A 20787-nucleotide genomic window follows, 5' to 3' on the forward strand; every position below is an offset into this window, starting at 1 on the left:
TTTTAAAAGCTGAGCTTAAGACATGATTTAAGCTTAAGGTTGAAAATGATCCTGTAATTAGTTCACATTTTAAAACCTTATTTTCGGGTCCAGCGAAAATGACAATTTTCTATAAAATATGTAAGGTGAATGGCTACAAATTTCATACCAAATCTACTTCAAGTGCTAGTTCAAGAGTTATGGTGAATGAAGTTCACGGGATTATATTATTGACGATTATTATTGTCAATTGCAAGAAGTCATCAGACTTATATATCGAGGTGGAAAATATGCGTACTTGAAGAATGATTAGTTTTATAGTGTCTGATCCAGTATACCGGTTAACTCATGTTATTACCGTTGTTATAAGTTCCCTATTAAGATCTAATTAGACATTTATCTTGGCTAGTACAACTAGTCAAGTGTATTACTCTCTTAGTGTGGTGTATCCACAAAATTATATATATATATTATCTCTTTGATAATTCAATATATACACATACTATACAAGATAAGAAATTGAAATCTTTAATTTAATTAGTCGTCAAAATTCATACAAAATAACCAAGAATATGGAGAGGATAGAGATGATGACGATATGACAACGAAGAAGAAGGTGAGGAATCGAGAATAAAGGGTGTAAGAAAATTGAGGAGTTCGTCGAAGTGAGGATAGAGAATCATTTGCTCATCTTTGGCTGACTCTTGTTTAGAGTAAATTTGACCCCTACCCACTTCTTTAGGCTCCGCACCTTTACATTTACTTTATTTACTTTAATGGGCTCTACTTTACAAATGAGATCATGAAAGCCAGTTGAGACCCCGAAAGGCGGGGCACATCGCTTTCTTCAATCTCTCATCCGGATAGAGACTTATTACAAGATTGTTCTTGTTCAGAGACCTATTATAAAAGGTTACTTCAGAATCCAATTGTTGGTTCTGTTGGAATGAAATGCTTAACATCTATATATCGATCAAGTTGTTTTTGAATTTATGCTACTTGTGCAAGACCATTTCCTGGTCAAATTTAAAAACTTTAAGCAGAAGTTTTAAATTTTAAGTGGAAATTTAAAATTTCAAGAAAAATTCTTATGGTCCTAAATTCGACCGGAAATTGTTGTAAATTATCGGTCGAATAAGATCGGTCGAACTAAACCGGTCGAATTTAACCACTCAACCTTAGCCATTTACAATCGATATATTAATTTCGACTCATTACCCACACCACCCTCGTATTTAGTTTTCCTTTTGCACATACTTTTTGTATCTATAATTATCATTTAAATTTTACATATAAAATTTATGTCAATTATATTTTCAAAAATTAAAACAATTTATAATTTAATTGTTATAGAGTAAAATTAATTTTGATATATTTATATTTTTTTTAATGTTAAAACTCTATCATTTCATTAAATAATAAAAATATTAAATTGTAAATAAAATATATTTTGAAAAATATGACTATAAATAATTAAAAATTTGATAATTTCAAAAAACTTAAATCCAAAAACAATCATAGAACTATCATTTCATTTCATTTCATTTCCGGATACAAACCAAACATGTAAAATAATTCATGGTTATTCATTTCCTTTCTGCACATTTTTCTTTCCAAATTATATTTCGTTTTTCCGAACTAACTTAACGCCCCTTTATTGTTACTCTAATATTAGTCTTGTATTATGCTAGTAATTATTCTTCTACGTTTATCATATATAGCTAGCATTTTTGAAAGTATTTTTAAGGTAAAATTTACTAATTTAATGAGATAATGATACTAATGATGGTTCTCGGTCTATTAGGTAGCATCTTCATAAGTATTTTTACATGCAATTAACTAAACCTACAAGACATGACAATTTTAATTAGTATTTCTTAGATCATGATGACTAGTTACTTTAATAACAGTTCTATAAGAAAACCCATGTTGAATATACAAACATACATGGGTTGTTCATCTAAAATCGATGTTAATTTCTCTACATTGCTTGTGTGCTATATGTTCAAATCGCCCTAATCATCCTAATATTGCAATACTGAACTTAGCATAATTCAGTTATACTACAAAAAATTTATTAAGACATCAGTTGTCACCCTAAAAATACCTTTAACATCATTGCCAAGACATTGGTCTATTTTTTACATAGATATCGGGTTTTAACCCATGTCTAAGGTGTTTTTTCGAGTAGTATTAAAAGATGCTACTGCATATACTTATATATACAATCTGATGGATTATTTGAATTTATAGATGATTAGGATCATTTTAGATAGCTAATTACTATGATATAGTATCTAAGATTTTTTTTACATTATTTTAACATGCAATTAACAAAACCTATGAGACATAACAACCATAATTAGTATTTCTTAGTCCCGATGACTAGTTATTTTAACCACGATTCTATTAGAAAGCCGATGTTAAATATACAAACAGATATCAGTTGTTCATCGATGTTAATTTCTCTACGTAGCTTGTGTGCTGTATGTTCAAATAGCCCTAGTTATCTTAATATTGTAACACTGAACTTAGCATTATTGAATTATACTACAAAAAATTGAATAAGATACCAGTTGTCACCCTAAAGCCTGATATCTATGTAAAAATATCTTTAATAATAGTGCGAAGACATTCGTCTATTTTTACATAGATATCCCGTTTTAACCCATATCTAAGGTGTTTTTTGAGTGGTATTGAAAGATGCTAATATATATACAATCTCATGGATTATTTGAATTTATAGATGATTAGGATCATTTTATATAGCTAATTACTATGATATAGTATCTAAGATTTTTTTTACATTATTCTAACATGCCCGCTAGCTTATTTAGATCCATTTGAAATCAAGCAATTTAAATTTTGTACTTCCTAGATACCAAACTAATCAAACAAATTTCTTAACATTGGAGCTAAAAACTCAAATTAATTATATTAAATTCAATTTACAAATGAAGTCAAATAAAAGCCTAGAGCATTGTAGTTTTTTCTCAAATATTATTATACTACTCGGTTTGAGATTAAATCCAACATTTCCCCCCTTAATCTCAAACTCACTTCATCAGCTCCTTAACTCCCAACAGGTTGCGCATTTTTTCAAATTTTATAGTTGTCAGAGCTTTTGTGAGTCCATCTGCTCGCTGCTTATCACCACTTACATGTTTCACGATGATTTCCCCGCTTTCCACACATTCATGAATAAAATGAAATCGAATATTAATATGTTTATTTCTTCCATGAAAGATCGGGTTTTTGGTAAAGGATAAGTTTCATAATCAGACGAGGGTGGAAGGTTCGATTGAAAGAGTAGTTGAATATTTATTATTGTACATTGATCCTAAATCCAATGGTGCATACTCAACTGTGCCTTAACGAGGTTGTGCTGTAACCCTTATGATGAACATCAAATAAAAGTGTTCACATATCCTATTAGTACAATGGGAAAGTATGCCAAAAAATATTTGACAGGCGATGACCAATTAGTTCCTGAAGAATATATTTTGTTACAGATCCGAAGTTCAACCTTAATTACATTCAAGAGTACTATGAAACTTATTTCAAAGAAAATAACCAAACACAACACAGAAAAATTGAAGAGATTTTTAAAAGCTGAGCTTAAGACATGATTTAAGCTTAAGGTTGAAAATGATCCTGTAATTAGTTCACATTTTAAAACCTTATTTTCGGGTCCAGCGAAAATGACAATTTTCTATAAAATATGTAAGGTGAATGGCTACAAATTTCATACCAAATCTACTTCAAGTGCTAGTTCAAGAGTTATGGTGAATGAAGTTCACGGGATTATATTATTGACGATTATTATTGTCAATTGCAAGAAGTCATCAGACTTATATATCGAGGTGGAAAATATGCGTACTTGAAGAATGATTAGTTTTATAGTGTCTGATCCAGTATACCGGTTAACTCATGTTATTACCGTTGTTATAAGTTCACTATTAAGATCTAATTAGACATTTATCTTGGCTAGTACAACTAGTCAAGTGTATTACTCTCTTAGTGTGGTGTATCCACAAAATTATATATATATATATTATCTCTTTGATAATTCAATATATACACATACTATACAAGATAAGAAATTGAAATCTTTAATTTAATTAGTCGTCAAAATTCATACAAAATAACCAAGAATATGGAGAGGATAGAGATGATGACGATATGACAACGAAGAAGAAGGTGAGGAATCGAGAATAAAGGGTGTAAGAAAATTGAGGAGTTCGTCGAAGTGAGGATAGAGAATCATTTGCTCATCTTTGGCTGACTCTTGTTTAGAGTAAATTTGACCCCTACCCACTTCTTTAGGCTCCGCACCTTTACATTTACTTTATTTACTTTAATGGGCTCTACTTTACAAATGAGATCATGAAAGCCAGTTGAGACCCCGAAAGGCGGGGCACATCGCTTTCTTCAATCTCTCATCCGGATAGAGACTTATTACAAGATTGTTCTTGTTCAGAGACCTATTGTAAAAGGTTACTTCAGAATCCAATTGTTGGTTCTGTTGGAATGAAATGCTTAACATCTATATATCGATCAAGTTGTTTTTGAATTTATGCTACTTGTGCAAGACCATTTCCTGGTCAAATTTAAAAACTTTAAGCAGAAGTTTTAAATTTTAAGTGGAAATTTAAAATTTCAAGAAAAATTTTTATGGTCCTAAATTCGACCGGAAATTGTTGTAAATTATCGGTCGAATAAGATCGGTCGAACTAAACCGGTCGAATTTAACCACTCAACCTTAGCCATTTACAATCGATATATTAATTTCAACTCATTACCCACACCACCCTCGTATTTAGTTTTCCTTTTGCACATACTTTTTGTATCTATAATTATCATTTAAATTTTACATATAAAATTTATGTCAATTATATTTTCAAAAATTAAAACAATTTATAATTTAATTGTTATAGAGTAAAATTAATTTTGATATATTTATATTTTTTTTAATGTTATAACTCTATCATTTCATTAAATAATAAAAATATTAAATTGTAAATAAAATATATTTTGAAAAATATGACTATAAATAATTAAAAATTTGATAATTTCAAAAAACTTAAATCCAAAAACAATCATAGAACTATCATTTCATTTCATTTCATTTCCGGATACAAACCAAACATGTAAAATAATTCATGGTTATTCATTTCCTTTCTGCACATTTTTCTTTCCAAATTATATTTCGTTTTTCCGAACTAACTTAACGCCCCTTTATTGTTACTCTAATATTAGTCTTGTATTATGCTACTAATTATTATTCCACGTTTATCATATATAGCTAGCATTTTTGAAAGTATTTTTAAGGTAAAATTTACTAATTTAATGAGATAATGATACTAATGATGGTTCTCGGTCTATTAGGTAGCATCTTCATAAGTATTTTTACATGCAATTAACTAAACCTACAAGACATGACAATTTTAATTAGTATTTCTTAGATCATGATGACTAGTTACTTTAACCACAGTTCTATAAGAAAACCCATGTTGAATATACAAACATACATGGGTTGTTCATCTAAAATCGATGTTAATTTCTCTACATTGCTTGTGTGCTATATGTTCAAATCGCCCTAATCATCCTAATATTGCAATACTGAACTTAGCATAATTCAGTTATACTACAAAAAATTTATTAAGACATCAGTTGTCACCCTAAAAATACCTTTAACATCATTGCCAAGACATTGGTCTATTTTTTACATAGATATCGGGTTTTAACCCATGTCTAAGGTATTTTTTTCGAGTAGTATTAAAAGATGCTACTGCATATACTTATATATACAATCTGATGGATTATTTGAATTTATAGATGATTAGTATCATTTTAGATAGCTAATTACTATGATATAGTATCTAAGATTTTTTTTACATTATTTTAACATGCAATTAACTAAACCTATGAGACATAACAACCATAATTAGTATTTCTTAGTCCTGATGACTAGTTATTTTAACCACGATTCTATTAGAAAGCCGATGTTAAATATACAAACAGATATCAGTTGTTCATCGATGTTAATTTCTCTACGTAGCTTGTGTGCTATATGTTCAAATAGCCCTAGTTATCTTAATATTGTAACACTGAACTTAGCATTATTGAATTATACTACAAAAAATTGAATAAGATACCAGTTGTCACCCTAAAGCATGATGTCTATGTAAAAATACCTTTAATAATAGTGCGAAGACATTCGTCTATTTTTACATAGATATCCCGTTTTAACCCATGTCTAAGGTGTTTTTTGAGTGGTATTGAAAGATGCTAATATATATACAATCTCATGAATTATTTGAATTTATAGATGATTAGGATCATTTTATATAGCTAATTACTATGATATAGTATCTAAGATTTTTTTTACATTATTCTAACATGCCCGCTAGCTTATTTAGATCCATTTGAAATCAAGCAATTTAAATTTTGTACTTCCTAGATACCAAACTAATCAAACAAATTTCTTAACATTGGAGCTAAAAACTCAAATTAATTATATTAAATTCAATTTACAAATGAAGTCAAATAGAAGCCTAGAGCATTGTAGTTTTTTCTCAAAAAGACTAATATTTTAATAAAAAAACCCTAATGTCAGCATAGTCTATATTAACTAATTAAATTTTTATTCAAAGAAATTCAAATCCAAACATATTCTAATTTCTTAAACTAAATCTAAATCAAAGGGTACTAATATCACTACTAAAAATAGTAGATACGACATCGGTGCTTAGACATCGGTATGTAATGCACGCGATGTTAAAAGCCTATTTAACATCGGTTTTAAAAAAAACGATGTTAAAAGCCTGTTTAACATCAGTTTTACATAGTAGCCGTTGTCTATGTTCAATTTTAAAATAATAACAAATTTATGTTTTTCACTTTAACATCGGTTATTTACGCTAACCGTTGTCTATAATCATTAATAAAAAATGACTAAATAAATATTTCAGTTCCCCCGCTAAGTACCCAAATTTTCCCCCGTAACAAAAAAGTAAAAAAATTATTTCCCCCTTCCCCCTTTACTCACACACCCATACATCTCTATCTCTCTCCATCTCCATCTTTATCTCTCTCCCTCTCTCCCCCAAACCTCGACTCACACATCAGGGCTCTCTCTCTTTGTTGTCTCTCTCTCAGACCACGATTGCAATTCTCTCTCAAACCTCCGCTCTATCTCAAAAACTCTGATTCTCTCTCTCAAATATTAAACTTCATCTCCTTCAGCTCTCTCTCTCTCTCCCTCTCTCCCTCTCTTTCTTTCTGTCTCTCTCTGTCTCCTTTCTTATGGCTCCTTTCTTGTAAAACCCAATTTAAACCTAATACAAAATCACTGAATCAAGATTTGCTCTCTCTTTCTCCACTCTACTATTGTATTTTCTATTACCATCTCTTTCTCCTCTCTCTTCCTTCTCCCTATCTAGATCTTGGTGGAAGATTCTGGCCATGGTAAAAGCGACTGACGATGGTTTGAAAAAGGGAAGGAGTTTTCCGTTACAAATCGGTATGTAAATTGGTGGTTTTATTTAATTTAGTAGCTTAAAATCGAGCCGAGAAAGCAAATGTTTGGTTTGATTATGTATGTAAATTTTAAATTTATTTCAAAATTTTATGTTTTGATTTTAATGAAGCTTTTATTATAGGTCTGAAGCTTTGGAGCTTGAAACCAACCTTCAATCGGTAACATCTCTCTCTCTCTCTCTCTTTTAGCTTTATTTACATCCATTGTGTATTTATATAGATATGTCGGTGTATATTTATATTTGTATGTTCAGTTTTGTTTATTCTATTATGTTCTGCAATTAAGTTTAGGTGTTATTAACACATTTAGCTCTAGATTTTTTGTATTAGATCTCTATGCTTTTGTCATTGAGAGCTATGTCATTTGGACTGTTGTAGCTGTAGTTCTTTTGAAGCATATATGGAAGTGGTGTGGCATTGTTCTGAAGAGCTCTGTATTATTGTCGATATGGGTAAGAATCTGGTCTTTGATTACAACTTATCTAGTTTATTTTATCAACTCTGACATTGATTTCTCTCCCCAGATTTTTGTCATCCCAGTTTTGATTGGATTGCTCTTTGAACTTTTGGTAATTGTGCCAATGCTGGTACCAGTAGATGAAAGTCCTGCATTCCTTTTGTATCAGGATTGGGCTCTAGGACTAATTTTTCTCAAGATCTGTACCAGACTGGTGAGTTATATATCGCCTCTTATGTCTTTCTTAGAGGGTCTGTATATAAATCTTAAATGTACAAGAGTAGGAACTCTGGGTGCACCGTTTTTTATGTGATTTCTGTCACATTCATTACATAGTCCAAAGAAAAGGCTGGTCTGTTGGCCACATTTGAATAATAATGTTGAGAGCCACAAATTCATGCCTCACCTAATTCTGTTTTGAACTGACAAGATGGCATAAGTAGAATTTTTCTCAAATGGACCAACTAACAGGTCTCATTCTGCTGTTGACGTCTTTAATAAGAAAAGTAGATAACTAGCAAGATCCAGTAATATTCTTTTGTGATATCTATATGTTCTGTGTTATTTTAAATAATTAAACAGACACTTAACAATCCTTTACTGTTTTTAGTAATTCAGATGATACACCGTCTCATTTTTCTTTGTTAAGTGATAAGTGATGATATATATTATAATGGTACCTGTAATGTGTTAATAATCAAACCTTATTTTCTGTGTATAACATGGTACCTGTATATTTTCCAGTCACTCTTTCTTCTTCTTGTTTCACCTTGTGATTATAAAGATGAATATTTTCACGTCGATATACTAATTTTTTGACCTATATTTCTCAGGAAGAACTGAAATCTGTTGGACGTATTGAAACTGCTTCGCGGTCCTGCAAAGTGTATGTATTTGGTCTTACATATGTATTACCCTCCTTCCACCTGTTCATTATTAAAGATATTATTTGTTGTACCATCACCTTCAGCATTTGAAACTACTAACATTATCCAGTATCTATGTTGTAAAATATATTGTCTGCTAAATTTAGTTTTTATCCATAATTGGACAGGGTTGCTGATTATGTGATCGCAAGTTCTGATCCTTTAATCACTACGTAAGAACATTATGTTTGATTATATGAATTTGCAAAGGTAAATGTATCTAATCTTTGCCACTAATTTCTTATTCATGTGTGCAAAAGCTGTAATAACCCTTTCTAATATATCACCAATTATTGGTAAGAGCTAGTCTTTTGCATATTATCTTTTACAACCTGCTTGAGATTTGGTATATGTATTTACTTTAGGCTTGACTTGCTGGTGAATATGTAGTATGAAACTATAAATCTTTCTAATTTACTCCACTTGGTATACATGAAAGGCTTCCACCACCAGTCTTTCATATATTAAGGGGTCTATGTGATTTACTACTTTTTGTTCACATGAATCAGGGATGAAATGCTAGGGTTGTGTTTTTAAATCTCTTTATAAAATTACTGCATCATTTATCCAACTGCCCTTCCCTCTATTTGAACTAACACACAGACCTCAATTTACAACATATTTTGCTTAGCAAAGAAAATGGTAGTCCTGTGGATTGTATGGACAACAAATGCAATTATGAAAAGATTGAATCATTGTGAACCAAATGAACGAATCTGTCTCACTATTGAATTTATTCTTTCAACGACATAAATTAATGTCATTTCTGGTTCAAGAACTCTAATATGTATCCAGTTAATTATCCAGAGCTTGTACTTGTATCATTTTGCAATCAATGTCTCGTTGTGCATCCTGGCTGCTTTTGTCACTTGAGATGTTGGTTCTGTAAGTATTGCTTAACTGTGACAATGATACCTGGATTAGTTATGGGTACTAGTTACAGTGTTACGCTCAATTTGAGAAGATGTATATAGCCCTATCTAATATATAAGTACATTCTCTGTTTTCTTATGCTCTCACTGTGTAAATACCAGTTGATTTGTCTGGACTATAGAGATAGCATTGCTGATAGCATGTTCATGTATTATACAGATGTATGCAGTTTTGCTGCCGATTGCTGTATTCAACCTCTTCTGTATCCGGAGAAGAAGTGTCTATGACCTGCACCATAGTATTTTAGGTGGGTACATATTGATTATATAATCTCAGCAGTTAAAGATAAACTGCTCTTTCATCACCTAGTCAATATCCTACTGAAAATATTGTAAACTGATGATGAGCTAATGATAAATACTCATTATGTAGGCCTCTTATCCGCTAGACTGATAACTGGTTTTATTAAGGATTCTATTAAGAACACAGTTGGTCTCCCTCGACCTGATTAGTTTATAGGAAATGCTTTATGAATGTGGTTTATTGATGACTGGACATTATTGTTGGTGTTTGACACTCACTGTGATTGTCTGTTTAGATTGTTCAATATATCTAAGATAAATATAATTTGGAAGCTCTAGTTGCTGCTTGTTTGATGGTTGCTTTTTTATATACAATTCTGCAAACACACCCCTTATATTTATCGGTAGACATTAAATCCCCTTTGTGTTTTCTTCAGTTATATTGGAACCTAATTTCAAACTTTTCACTCTGTTAATTTTTCTGTATCAGGTTTTGCTATACGACTAGAGGAGGATTCTGCTATACAGAGGATAACATATTTGAATTTGGTACAGGTATTAGTGATATTGTTTTCTCAAATAATCAAATAATAAAATTTGTTCACACGGTAATAAGATTATTTTATATCTCTATTTCTTTTTTTTATGAAATCATATTATCATCTAACATAAACTTTTTATTAATTCTAGTTTATATATCAAATGTTCTGCAGTAATGATTGATATTGTTTATTTTTATTTTCTGTCCAAATCATCGGCACCATTGAACCAGACGTACAGATTATCGGCCTGCACGGTTGATTTGCTGCTCTTTGGTTTGATCATGCAGAAGTCAAACTCTTCTTTAGTTTGTCGGAATTGGGTTGATTGGCTAAATTGGATGGAGTTGTCGGAATTTAAGAATAGGGTACTTCAAAATTAGTATAGTATAAGTTGGCTAATGGAATACTTGTATTTTATTTGAAATGTATGTATAGTATGATATGAGTAATATTTTGGTATTAGACTTGTAATTTGGATGAATACCTTTATGTTTCGGTTTGGATGTTTTTTGTTGGGATGTTGCATTATTTTGGTTCCCTATGGCTGTAAATAGTACCAAGATGGCATGCAATTTACAGAACATCGGGCAACTAATCTAACCGATGTCTGATCTAGCATTTCACATCGGTTTGTTCGCAAGAATTTTAATAAATGGCGTTTAGAGCTTGTAGATTTCATGTTTTAATGGATAAATACCTCAAAATATACCCATATTCAGCTAGAAATACTGTAATATAAGCTGAAATTTGTTGCAAAGACATCACATTTAATCTTAAAACCGATGTATAGCACTGTAATAGACATCGGCTATTAACCGATGTCAAAGGCTGATGACATTTAACATCACACGCGAAGACATCGGTTCAGATTTTTTTTAACATCGGTTCTGAACCGATGTCTGATCCCATATTTCTAGTAGTGTATCTTAATTCTCTAAACGTTACGTCCTCAGAACACCCCTTCAAGAGTACTAAATACTTTTGTAGCCCGCTCTAGAGTGATAAATACAAAAATAAGCAATCTTTTGTACTCATTCCAACCAAAAAGAAAGAAAATAGTTGCAACGCCTATTATCTACAAACAATTTTATTATATTGAATACATATCATTTACATTCCTCATGGTCCCTTGTTACTGAGAAAATTATTTGGGCGTTTTAATTTTCTTGGTGTTCACAATCTGGGTGGTTTACTATATGGAAACAAGAAGAATTGGTGCAAGAAATAGAAGGGCCAGAAATGAGCATAGAGTGAGTGCAAACAGGAAATCAGTTGAGATTAATTACAGGCTGTTGAACACTGTTAAAGTTTTTCAGCGGAGAGAGATCGGATCTAGAGGTGATCGATGTTTTCATTTGAGTGATGCTCGAGAGAGATTTCCGAGCATTTTCTTGCAGGTTTCTTCATTTCAAAAAATCCTCTATTTTCTAATCAAAATAATCTATCTCTGTTTCAGTTTTTGCCTATTTTATTGTTTTAGTTTTGTTAATTGTTATGGAGGCCTCAGTACATGTCCGGGTGTCTGTTTCCGTTTTATCTATGTTTCTGTTTTTGCGTCTATGGTTTTAGTTTTGTTAATTGTTATGGAGGCCTCAATAGATGTTTCAAGTTTTTTTTCATTGGTTGACAGTGGTGAAGACCGCTATTAATTGAGTATGACTTCTTGTATTTGTGATTTTGCTCATGTATATATCAAATTTTTATAATGTGATATATATTTGGGAGGAATTATAAGTGACATTGCAATCTCTTAATATATTTTGTGTGTAATTATAATAAATAATAATAATAATAATAATTATTATTATTATTATTATTAACCTGAGAAAATTTACTTAAATTATTTTAAGTTAATTAATTATAATTCAATCTATTTATTACAACATATGAAATAATTAAATTAATATCATTATCTAATACTAAATATCAAATAATACTATATAAAATTATAAAAAAAATTAATTGTTAACTTGGTAGAATTTCAACAATTATATTATTTTATTAAAAAAATAAATAAAACTGTAAATAAGATAGTAATCTAAAAGTGAAACAAAGAAAATATGAAATTAAATTATGCATTGAACTTTCACCACTGGTCCATCCAAATAGGGGTTTAAAGAAATCCATATTTAAATGTATACTAAACCATAATAAACAGGATCTTTATAATTTGTATATTTTTTTAGTTTGATCTTCTTAATCAAATAATATGGACAGTTAGATCCAAATATTAAAAGAAAATACATTTATATTATTACATATATACTACTTGTTATTCAATATGTCTTAAGTAATATGTCTTAAGTGAAGATTGTGTGGAACATTCGTTCAAAATATATTGGCTTAAACTCTAGGATATACATAAACACAAAACTCAGTCAGTAAATTTTGTATATACTGGAGAGAAGATATAGTAATGCAATTACTCTATAATGGAAATACTAGCTAGCTAGAAATAAGCATCAGAACTCATATAATGATACCACTTACTAAAACTAAGTCCTAAAAAACTTAACTATGCTAAGACTTATTCTCATGTGCTCAAGTGAATATTCTAACAATAACAATTAATAATTGAATATAAGCTTAAATTATATTTTCAACATACAACCCCGTAATCTAAACTCGAGACTGCTGATTTTTAATGCCAAGCAAATCTCTCATTTTCTCAACTTCACAATACACACGTGGCTTTGGTTACAATATTCCCACGCTAGTCTCTGGTCTCCTGAACTAATATGTTTGATTATAATTTTTCCATGTTCCATACAATATCGAAAAATAATATATTGAATATCAATATGCTTACTCCTCCAATGAAAAACATGATTTTTGGTCAAGCCAATTATCGATTTATTGTATATATTGATTACCCCTGGATGATGCTTCTTATTTGTAATCCAACCAAGTAAATTACTAAGCTACACCTTATGACATACAACACCTGTAGGGGCCATTAACTCAGCTTCGCACAAACTCAAAGCCACACATTAACATTTCCGAGATACCCAACTGATCAGACTATCTTTCAAATAAAATGCCATTTTACCAAGGCTCTTTTAATCCTAAGTGTTACATATCAAGTCACTATCCGATGATCTTGAAAGTAAGTAATTCTGAGTCCCCTTTGTGTAGAACAAACCACAATCGACGTTTCCCTTCATGTATCTTCAAAATCACTTTAGTGCATTCATGTGGAGAGTTGTGGGACGCTCTATGTACCTACTAACGATACTAACATGGAACGCTCTGTCAGATTTGGAATAAAAAAAATACCTAAGACCTCCAATCAAGCTCTTAAAAATAATAAAATTTACAACCTTCCCCCACATTTGCTTAGTTGAATAATCATTTCCACCGGATATTTGATAAAATTGCATTCACTAAGTATAGCCTTATCGAGAAGATTTTTTTTTATTTATGTTACTTGCTTTAACTCATAAATATCTTTTATAGGTCCACTTTAAAACCCAAGTAGTACAATAATATTCCAAGGTCATCCATTTCAAATTTCTAGTTCATCTGCCTCTTTAATTTGTTGATATTACTAACATTGTTGCCGGTAATCATCAGGTCATTAACATAGACCTTCATAATCAGCATCTCCCTTCACGTTTAGTATAAATTGTATGCTCATATGAACATTTTACAAACCTCAGCTCTTCCACATACTTACTCAACTAATTAGCATATCATGCCCATGGTGCTTATCGCAATCCGTATAGTGCTTTCACAATCCGATAAACCAAGTGTTCTTTGTCCTTTTTCACAAAACCTTCCAGCTAAGTAACAAAAATTATTTCTTGCAGTTCTCCATTAAGAAATACTGATTTAACATCCAAGTGAAGAACCTTCCATTCATTTTTAGCAGCGAAGGCAAGTAACAGCTTCACTGTCTCCAATTGAGTAATCGGAGTAAATACTTCCTAGAAGTTAATTCCTTATTTTTGCATGTAACCCCTAGAGACAAGCCTCACTTTATATTTAACTATATTTATATAAGTACTCATTTCATTTTGTACACCCACTTCAAACCGATTGCCTTGTGTTTGTGTGGTAGTTTCACTAATTTCCAGGTCTTATTCTTTTCAATCACATCAATTTCAACCTTCATTGCCTCATCACATGCTCTGTTAGTAGTTGATGTACCATAATTATCTGGTACCTCGACATCCATTATCAAAAGTTCCTCTTTCAATTACACAACATCTAATTTGTAATAAACATCACTTAATAATCTGAATCTTCCGGTCTCATTGCTACTAGACTAGACTGAGTTGAATAAGCATTGTTGCTATCGCCATCTGATATTGTCTTATTTTGAAGGACCAAGCTAGTGTCACCACCTACAGTTGTAACTTTAACATTCTTTCATCGTATATCATCTTCCCTATCATATGCGTCTTAAGTTACATCATTCATATGAATATCTTGCCCAACAAAACTCCCTTGAGGTGGAGTCCCCCCTTCGATATCATTTTCCTTGAGGCGACAACGCCATTTTCTTTGCAATACAACTTAAATTGATTCAACATGAATTCTCCTTCCTTGTCTGTCCTAAAGACCTTTATTTTCTTGACTGTTTCCTTTACAACCTGAAACGTGAATTTCTTGGAAACCTCTAATGTTTCATCTTTGCTGGAAAGCATATTAGTCCATATACCACGACTAAAATCATCAAGAGTAAGAAGTATTTCTTACCATCCATGGTCGTTGGTGAAATTGGCCCGCATAAATCTTCAAGCACTAATTCCAACACCTGCTCTGTGTGAAAAGTTTCATGTTCCGGAAATAATTTGTTTGCTAATTTGGACATTAAACATCTACTTTATTTCATTTTTGACATCAACATCATGGATATAAAATTTGGGTGGCCTAGTCTCGAGTGCCACAACCAAGCCACTTTCTTCTGTTTCAAAAGTAAGCACATATATTTGCAAGTTTCAAGAAAAATTTTATAAGGTCTACTAGCTTATCGTCTTTTTTACCTTCGTAAGTAACCTTCCTACTCTATCATATACCTACAAATAGATCACAGTTAACACCCTTTTTCCCATTTTATAGTAATTGACTAAGACTTACAATATTTCCAAAATGTGGGAATATGTTGGGCCTATTATTAATCTAAACATAGTTATTTGGGGTGTTTGGTTTTATTGTTAAATATAGCAACGCTGCCTAGTGATCGTTGCACTGCAGATATGGTCTTAGGTGATATCGCGTGAATTTAGGAATGAAATAAGAGGGAGATAAATTAGGATCAAGTATCCTGATTTATAGCTCATCGGTTAGGTAGTCTATATGTGTAAGTTTATTCTCATAATCATACTTATCAATTGTAAGGTTTTCCATATCAGTAATCAAAAAATGCGCTTTGCATTGCATATTCTCTTGTTTTTATCTTTCATTTGGTATATGAGCGCATCACCTATGAAGTACATCTGAAGATTAAACAGCAAATGTAGGCAAGCAAGAACAAGGAAGGGTCGTTTGGGCTAAGCTAACCAATGTTAACAAAGGCAAACTATACCATTTGGGCCATGAAGATGAAAGTATTTATGCAGGCTCATGGGGTTTTGGAGGCGGTAGAACCTAAGGATTCCAAAACCCCACCAGAGGAGAAGACAGACAAGAGAGCGTTGGCCATTATCTACCAGGGTATCGCAGATGATATGTTGTTAATGATAGCAGAAAAGAAAACGTCCAAGGAGGCTTGGGGGCGATTAATATGTTGTGTCAGGGTGCAGATAAGGTAAAAAAGGCTAAAACTCAAACCTTAAAATCTAAATTTGAGTCACTGCAGATGAGAGATATAGAGCATTTAGATGATTTCTGTATGAGACTGAACAACTTGGTTACAAATATCAGGGCGTTAGGGGAAACAATTGCTGAGGATAATGTCGTTAAGAAGCTACAAAGAGCTGTCCCAACTAAATTCCTGCAAATTGCGTCGGCAATTGAACAATTTGGAAACTTAGAAACCATGTTCGTAAAGGAAGTCGTCGGCTCACTCAAGGCTCATGAAGAAAGTTTACATGGACAAACGGAAAACAGTGAGGGACAACAACTCTTGTTGATAGAGGATGAATGGCTTAAGGGAGAAAGTAACGATGGAAAACTTCTTCTCATGTGCGAAGAATGGCTAAGAAGATCTGGGAAAGGTACCCAAGGAGGCAGTGGGGGTGATTATCATGTAAGGGATAATCTTATGACTCATGACAGGAGCCAAGTAAAGTGTTATAACTGTGCAATATACGGTCACTTTGCAAATGAGTGCCGGAAGCCAAAGAAAAATAAACAGCAGAGAGGACAAGAAAACCTTGCACTAAAAAATGACGAAGAACATGCACTCTTGATGGCTCCGTGCGAGAATGACAAGAATGATGTGATTGCTTTTACAGAAGGAAATACTACAAATGACACTAAAAGAAGAGATGAAAACATGTGGTACCTAGACAACGGGGCCAGCAACCACATGACAGGGCGGCGAGAGAAGTTCGAAAAACTTGACAAAACAGTGAAAGGAGAGGTAAAGTTTGGTGATGGATCCTTAGTGAAGATTGAAGGAAAAGGCACGATCAGGATCATGTGTAAGAATGGGGAAATGAGACTTTTGCACAGAGTTTACTACATACCTACACTTCGGAGCAACATCATAAGTCTGGGTCAAATATCAGAAGAGGGAAATCATGTGGTTATGAATGGAGAAAATCTTTGAGTCTATGATAGTTGTGGAAGAATGCTTATACAAGTCCAAAGGTATGCGAATCGTCTTTACAAGATTCACATCCAAGAAGCTGAGTATCATTGTTTATTAACGGATAGTGAAGAGGAGACATGGCTATGGCACAAAAGACTCGGACATGTGAATTTCAAAGCAATGCAGATGATGTCAAGAAATCACATGGCTCATGGAATGCCAAATATTGTTCAACCGAAGGTTATTTGTGATGGATGCCTCATGTCAAAACAAACACGTAAGCCGTTTCTAACTCAATCTAATTTCTCTGTAAAATCCGCTTTGAAATTAATTCATTTGGCTTTTTGTGGTCCTATATCTCCCTCCACTCCGGGGGGAAACTGTATTTTATGCTTTTAGTTGATGATTATAGTCGTATGATGTGGATATACTTGCTCAGAACTAAAAGTGAGGCTTTGAATTATTTCTAGAAATTTAAAAAGCTTGTAGAGAAAGGTGCACCACAGGGTATACAAGTCTTGAGAACTGATCGCGAGGGTGAATTTTTCTCAAAGGAATTCATTAATTTTTGTGAGGAACATGGCATATTATGACATTATATGGCACCCTACACACCACAACAAAATGGTGTCGTAGAGCGACGCAATCGTATTGTAGTTTCCATGGCCAAAAGCATGCTTAGAGAGAGACATGTACCGGCTCAATACTGGGGTGAGGCTGTTACTCATGCCATTTATGTGTTGAATAAGTTTCCAGCTAGAGCTATATCAACCATCACACCTCATGAAGCCTGGTTTGGGACGAAACCAGATGTAAAATGTATCAAGGTGTTTGGTTGTACAGCCTACATGAAAATTCTGGCTGTATATATTAAAAAACATGATGACAAGAGTTAAAAGATGGTGCATTTTGAGAGAGAACGAGGCACGAAGGCATTCAGATTGTATGATCCGAATACTGGCAGCATTCAAGTTAGCAGAGATGTGGTATTCGATGAACATAAGGCATGGGACTGGGGAGCTACTTCTGAATCTGATATAAACAGAGGTGCATATTTTACAGTGGGTGATGATCTTTCAGAGCCTGAGTCATCAAGCGAAGAATGAAGCTCACCAACGACTCCGGTTTCGGACGCAACATCTAGGATTTCTATTACAAATAATGATTATATATATAACCTAGTTTGATATAAATCTAGTGAACACAAAGCTACAAGAGTGCTGTCAGTGATGTGTTTTATTCATTCAGCTAATACATAATATAAAAAGAAAGACATTACAAATAAACTGCTGAAAATCAGGATCACAAATAATTCAATCCTCTAACCAATTCTACCACCAACTTAGTATGGAAACTCCTATAATTTCTCCTTGAACATAGCACGACCAAGTCCAGCTCAATGCATACGTAAAACAGGAATCAAGCAAATATTATTATACTACTCGGTTTGAGATTAAATCCAACATTTCCCTTCTTAATCTCAAACTCACTTCATCAGCTCCTTAACTCCCAACAGGTTGCGCATTTTTTCAAATTTTATAGTTGTCAGAGCTTTTGTGAGTCCATCTGCTCGCTGCTTATCACCACTTACATGTTTCACGATGATTTCCCCGCGTTCCACACATTCATGAATAAAATGAAATCGAATATTAATATGTTTATTTCTTCCATGAAAGATCGGGTTTTTGGCTAAGTCAATTGCTGATTTGTTATCAATGAACAACGTGACTGGACCAATAGGTTCTCCTGAGATTTGACTCAGTACATTTCGCACCCAGATTCCTTGACAGGCTGCGGCTGTAGCAGCCATAAATTCGGCTTCACAAGATGACAGTGCTACCACCCTTTGCTTCTATGATACCCACGAAATCAAACTGTCATTCAGGTAGTAAACCATGCCTCTTGTGCTCCTTCTGTCATCGATCATTCCTCCTAGATCACTATCTGAGAAGCCCATAACCACATTATTATTTCTGTTCTGGGCATATATCAAACCATATTGTATTGTCCCTTTAATGTAACGCAAAATCCTTTTCACAGCTGCCTAGTGGAGTGTCGTTGAGCGTTCCATGTATCGACTCACGATCCCAACAGAAAATGCTATATCTGGGCGCGTATTAACCAGGTAACGAAGACCACCAACTATGCTTTTGTACATGGTTGCATCAACTATTCGCCCATTCTCATCTTTTGTGATTTGTTCCATTGGGTACTTTGTAGGATTGCATTCTCCCATCCCTGCCTTTTTAAGTAATTTAGCAGCATATCCAGCTTGCTTCAATTCAGTATAACCAGCTTCTTGATTCACCTCAATTCCTAGGTAGTAACTGCCTTTCTCCAGTGATCAAGATGTCGTCCACGTACACAGCAATGATCAAACAGTCACCTCCTTTTCCCCTAGTATAGACTGCATTTTCGTAAGGACATCGTTCAAAACTTAATCTCTCCAAACATTGATTTAGTTTGGCGTACCAAGCACGAGGTGCTTGTCGCAGGCCATACAAGGCCTTCATTAGCTTATAGACCATGTGTTCACTTCCCTATTTTTCGAAACCTTCTGGCTGAGCAACGTAAACATTTTCTATTATTTCTTCATTTAAGAAAGCCATTTTGACATCTAAATGATGAACTTGCCAAGAGTTTTTTGCTGAAAGAGCCAACAACATTCGTACTATTTCTAAACGTGTGACCGGAGCAAAAACCTCTTCGTAGTCAATTCCATGTCCTTGGGCATATCCTTTCGCGACAAGTCGGGCCTTGTATTTAATAATATTCCCTGTTGCATCCTTCTTCAACTTGTAAATCCATTTGAATCCAATCACTTTATGGCCCGCTGGTAAATCTGTTAGTTTCCAAGTGCCGTTTCTTTCAATCGAGTCGATTTCAGCTTCCATAGCCCTTTTCCAGCTTTTTTCTTTTGATGCTTCTCTAAAATTTGCAGGTTCTTTAATCCCCATTAGGTACAGTTCTTCATCCAAAACTACTTCTTCAGTGTCATTATATATATCACTAAGTAGTCTACTCTTCTTCGGGTCAGTACTGTCATCATAATTATCTGAGTTCAATCTCGAACTTGAGTTGTGTGACAATGGAGTGACTGTGCCATATTCTTGTCTTGGTTTCGTGGCATGTGACAGTGGCGTGGTTGTATCACTTTCTTCCTCGCTATCAGGAGCAAATTGTTCATTACTTTCTTCTTTTTCGTTTTGTGATTCTGTATCGAGTGGAAACACCACATGCACCACCTCATTCTTGTTTTCAATTCCCCATGGCCATGGTTTTTCTTCTTCAAAGATCACATTATTGCTCACGTAGACCCGTTTCTCATTTGGGTTTTATAGTCGATAACCTTTAGTACCAGGTTCTCTTCCAAGATTAATGACTGATAAACTTCGATCGTCTAATTTTTTCATGCCTTGACTAGGGATTCTCATGTGTCCAAGGCAACCAAATACTCGAATATGTG

At 33.1% G+C, this 20787-nt stretch overlaps 2 long non-coding RNA genes across 3 annotated transcripts; both read left to right on the plus strand.

Moving 5' to 3' along the window:
• Window positions 1–7837: 7837 nt before the first annotated feature.
• LOC141706383 (uncharacterized) lies at window positions 7838–8906 on the plus strand. The gene is made up of 3 exons (XR_012568806.1): window positions 7838–7973; window positions 8046–8192; window positions 8812–8906. It is a non-coding gene; the product is annotated as an uncharacterized LOC141706383 (long non-coding RNA).
• Window positions 8907–9544: 638 nt separating this feature from the next.
• On the plus strand, window positions 9545–10980 carry LOC141706384 (uncharacterized). 2 transcript variants are annotated; one of them, XR_012568808.1, is made up of 4 exons: window positions 9545–9789; window positions 9997–10084; window positions 10570–10634; window positions 10852–10980. It is a non-coding gene; the product is annotated as an uncharacterized LOC141706384 (long non-coding RNA). The 2 variants fall into 2 exon arrangements; XR_012568807.1 differs by having other exon boundaries at window positions 9545–10084.
• Window positions 10981–20787: the final 9807 nt, after the last annotated feature.

This window comes from Apium graveolens, chromosome 2, assembly GCF_009905375.1.
Source record: "Apium graveolens cultivar Ventura chromosome 2, ASM990537v1, whole genome shotgun sequence".
Taxonomy (NCBI): domain Eukaryota; kingdom Viridiplantae; phylum Streptophyta; class Magnoliopsida; order Apiales; family Apiaceae; genus Apium; species Apium graveolens.